Raw genomic sequence first — 4,859 nt, forward strand, 5'->3', positions numbered from 1 at the left:
CTTCTTGGATTGCTGTACTCCTCATTTTATGGTTATGTCACTTCTTTGGACAATGTTGAGTAGTGTGCTTAGGTTCTCCATAATATAAGTATAATCCTTCTTGATGATGAGTCTTTTCTTGCTCAGTAAGAGGTTTGAAATGTACTGCATCAATTTGCATATCCTCTACTTCCAAATGTATGTGTTGAAGAGATGTTGGTGTTGCTATTGAATTATAGTTACATTGAGGTCCTACTTGTATGATTCTCAGATCAAAATTCAAAAAGGCAATTGTCGCACTTCACAACAAAGTCAATTGCTTGACTCAATGTTTGAAGATCAAGTAAGTTGAGCATTAATTCTTTTACCTCATATTATAATTCATAGGAAAATTGGCTAATAAGTATAGCATCATGCCACTTGATATCAGTTGCAAGTTGTCAAAATTGTGAAATATACAACGTTGTCATATTACGTACTATCTAGCTTGAGAACGCATTGGGTGTTTAGTTGTAGAAGATAAAATGATGTTTTGCAAGTATCCAAGTAGTCTAGTAGGTTTCAACTAACAAAACACAAACTATTTCGAATTTCAATATAAAAGCTTAATTCTAATACAAAATGTATAGAATACTATTTTTAATAGCTTTTGGATATTATAATTTTAGATTCTTTTGTTATTTATTATTTTTATTTCTATTTTATTTATTTATTTATTTATTTATTTATTTAAATCCTAATCCTATATAATGAACCTCGACAAGGTCTCATTCTCAATCTGATTATACGATTGTTGTGAGACTTCTACCACTAGTATCTTTACAAGTCTTCTAAATGCTCAAGAAGTTCAATCCAATCCAACTTACACATTGTAAGAAAATACCGTAAATCCATGCTGAAGTCCCTTGATTGCCACCTAGAAGGTTGATGACAAACTTTAACTTGCAATTTTTTCTTTTCTGACCATTAATTCTCATTCAAACTTTGTGTCAGCTCTGCCTTTAAGTCCTCGACTTATCATGTCAAAATTCACCTTATTCCAGCCGATAGATCTCAGATATTACAAAAAGCATAAATAACTCTAATATGCCAACTTCTGATACCTCTTTACACTAATGATCAAATATCCTCTATACGTACTATAAGATTAACAAAAAAATTTATATGCACTTAGTATACTCAATTATCTAGACATCTCTAAAATTTCAACCACAGACGTCTCTCCAATTTTATAAAATAGACAGAAATATTAGCCTTTACTTTATTGCAAAAATCCAATTCATCAATATAAATACTGATTTTGAGCAACGATTGAAAAGTCCTCCCAAATCCTATAAAATCCAATTCTACACCTTTCAAAGGAGCTTGAAGCTAGCTCTCCGACCTCAAAATCCTGATCTTTGAATGCCTTCTTTTGTTTCTTCTCTCTTCCTTTAACTCTGTGAGGTCCCCTATTCTTCCATTCTGGACTCCGAATTGGAATAGTAGACCCATCTCCATGGAATTCCTATCTCTAAGAGGATCTTTCAATGAAAAAGACGTTTTTCCAAAACGGTATAGAAAATAGAATAGCTTGAAATAGAACCAAAGCCTCTATATTCGGGACCTCATTGGATTGTCCAATCGAGTCAAGTCTCAAATAGGGTAAGAGGCCTATATCAGGACCTGGATTGGATGTCCCCGTAATTGGATCAAATTGGCCTTTTATATAAGACTCACCTGACAATTGAATTGGTCCATTCATCTTTTGCCGATTTTTGGTAAAGGCTTGGACTTATTCCGCCCGATTTATTAAAAAATCTTGAAGACCTCGATTTATCCCCTCAATTTTTTCTTGGCTTTGGATCTACTAATCCCAATTATTGAAATTAAATGGAGCATTACATTATTGATAAGTATACCCCGACTACTTGCTATTTCCACATATTAGTACGTAATTGTCACTGGCTCTAGGATTGCGACATTCACTAGCATAATGACCAATCTCTCTGCAAGAAAAACAATGAAGTGGTCTTCTTGCACCCCCATCAGGCATATTGGATGTCTCCACCAATATATACTTATTAGGCTTGTTCCATATAGGATTAGAAAATGATCCTGGTTGTCCCATTGATACGGAGTATACTTGGTTCGATGACACCGGTAGAGCATATGCTGTTGTCACGTATGGTGGTACAGCTTACAATGGAGTGACATTAACTAGCCCTCGAATATTGGCATTGGATTTAGCCACTGTTTCTAACATCCAAGATGACTAAATATTAATAAATCTTTTCTATTTATATTTTCACCATAAAGTCGTGTTGCAACATGACAATGTTACTGATCAATTGCCTTATTATAAACTATAGATCTTATTGATTGCAACATGAATTACATCATGTTTTTCATACATGGATCAAAACTCTGCCAAAAAAGCCTCTAGATTATCCAATATTAGATCTCGTCATTCAAAAAAAGATGAAAACCATGATAATACTAAATCTGAAAAGAGCATACCAATGAATCTAACTAGCGATCCTAGAATTGGATAGCTTTGGGATTGAAGTTCAATCACAAGTTGTACTTGAGTGATAAATCCTCTAAACTTTGATCTGGTGCCATCAAACTTCTCGGGTAGTATAATTCTTAATTCTCTAACACTAGAAGGGTGTTCTACCATAAGAGAAGGGACATGATTTAGTGCACATGTTGAAGCAGCTCCAATCATTTCTATATCTTCACTTCCTACCAATCTTGTTGCTCCTTGTGGTAGAAAATAAAATTGATGCATCGCAAGCATTAACTCCCTCAATTGCTCTTGCATTAGTGCCATTGCACTCTTCATTTCAGCAAGTTCTGCCATGATAACAATTAGTAAAGAGAAGATGTCTAATATCGCTCAAGACAAATAGAAGAGAGGACTTGAAAACAAAGAAAATACTAAAGACAATATCAGTTTAAAAGAAGGTAATCTGCAACTTCTAATATGCTTATGTCTTATTAAAAAAAAAAGATAATCCACTCTTAATCAAGATTAGACAAAGCTCTGATATTGTAAGTGTACTCTTATCAATCTGTCAATGACAAGAACATGATAAAGATAAATAACAAGTGAGACTTCTCTAAAAGAAAGATGACAAAATAGAAATAACTTGATATATATATTAAGAAAGAAACTGGAATGGCTATTATCAAAAGCTAAGAAAACTAGAGACCCTTGAAATTAGATAGGAAGTAAGAAAGGAGTTGACAAGAGTGAAGAAGGCTTCACTCTTGTCTCTATATATACTATCTAACTAGGCACTATGTGGCGACATTCTATAAGACCTCCAATATGTGTTGACTTTGTAGGAAACATGCCTTGACTTATAAGGTAAGTTTTTCTACGTGTGGGCCACATAGTTAGCTTGGTCTTCAAGCTAACAACATGTGTGGTACATGGCCAACTTATTGACCACATTTCTAATCCCCAAAAAGTCAATTAAAGACACCTATGAAGTCAAAGTAATGTCTAGGAAGCTTCTAGGAAGCTTTCATATCAAATACTATAAAATTAACTTATTTTTACCTAATTTTACTTACTTCTATCTATTTATACATGTAATTATTGGCTTACATGTGTATGTCCGGGACATGAAGATATGATTACACCAAGTATCTTTTTATAAGGTCTCAATTATACTCTAAAATTTAAATTTTTGTTATTTTTCTATTTTATGATAATTGAGTATGTTAGATTAGGTCTAAATACTCTTAGTTAGATAGTATATATGGAGGCAGGAGTGGAGCCTTCTTCACTCTTGTCTATGCCTTTTTAATCATTAATCTTATTTCAAGACTTTCTAATCTTTTAATCTTTGGTAATATCTATTCTAATTCAATATATTATTATCTTTGAGTGATTTTGTAATCTTTTTGGATAACATAAGAGTATTTTAAGAATTTCTTTCTTGAAAATTCATATCTTTGGCAATTTGATAAGAATGCTAATTTATTATTCTTATCTTATTTTAAAAGTGAGTGGATTACTCTTTTTCTATTGTCTTGTTTTGAAGGTTGTAAACTATCCACTTTTAAACAAATAGTTTAGTTTTTTTATATTGATTTTTTCATTAAAGAGAGTGGATTACCTTTTTTTATAGAAATTTTTATTTGATATTAAAGATTGCAAATTATCTTCCTCTAATTTAATTTTTTGAAGTTGTTTGAGTTGTCTACGGAAGGAAAAATTATAGATGTTATTTTTAACGAAAGTAAAAATAGATTTATAACTATTATAGATCTTCACAAGCTTGTCAATATTCTAAGAGTAAAAATATCTCACTTATTTCTAATATGAATCATGGAAGTATTATTTCTACATATATATAGCAAGTATAAAGTCCATGCCAAGAAGTTGTGCAGTTGAAAGAAGCAAGTAGATTAGCCTCATAATCAAATCTTGAAAGTCTTATTTCTACAAGCACAAGAGACACAAGGATTAATATGCATAAAAAATTTGATAGAAAAAGATCAAATTTTTGAAGATTTTTACAAAAAATTAAGCTCTATTTAATGTTGCATCTTTTTTAAGATTTTGATAGATTTTCTAAAGTTGGATTTTTAAGCATATTTCTATAAAAAAGTGATCACCTGAATGGTCGCAGCCTCCTTAATGATAAAGGTTTGTTGCTAGATCCTTCTCTCTCTTATTATTTTCTTTTTAGATCATCATAAGCTTAAGGTGCTTTGAAATATTTTTATTAGATTTTCTTTAAGTGGTGGAAATATTGTAGTACAATATTTTTTTTCTCATATTTTCATTTTCTTAGATTTGAATTGATGAGGTCCAATCAAATAGTTGAGAGCATAAAATTTTTTTGACTGTATGTGTGGTTATGGTGTCATATTGTAATTCC

The sequence above is a fragment of the Physcomitrium patens genome, chromosome 9, assembly GCF_059467195.1.
Source record: "Physcomitrium patens ecotype Gransden chromosome 9, ASM5946719v1, whole genome shotgun sequence".
Classification (NCBI taxonomy): Eukaryota; Viridiplantae; Streptophyta; class Bryopsida; order Funariales; family Funariaceae; genus Physcomitrium; species Physcomitrium patens.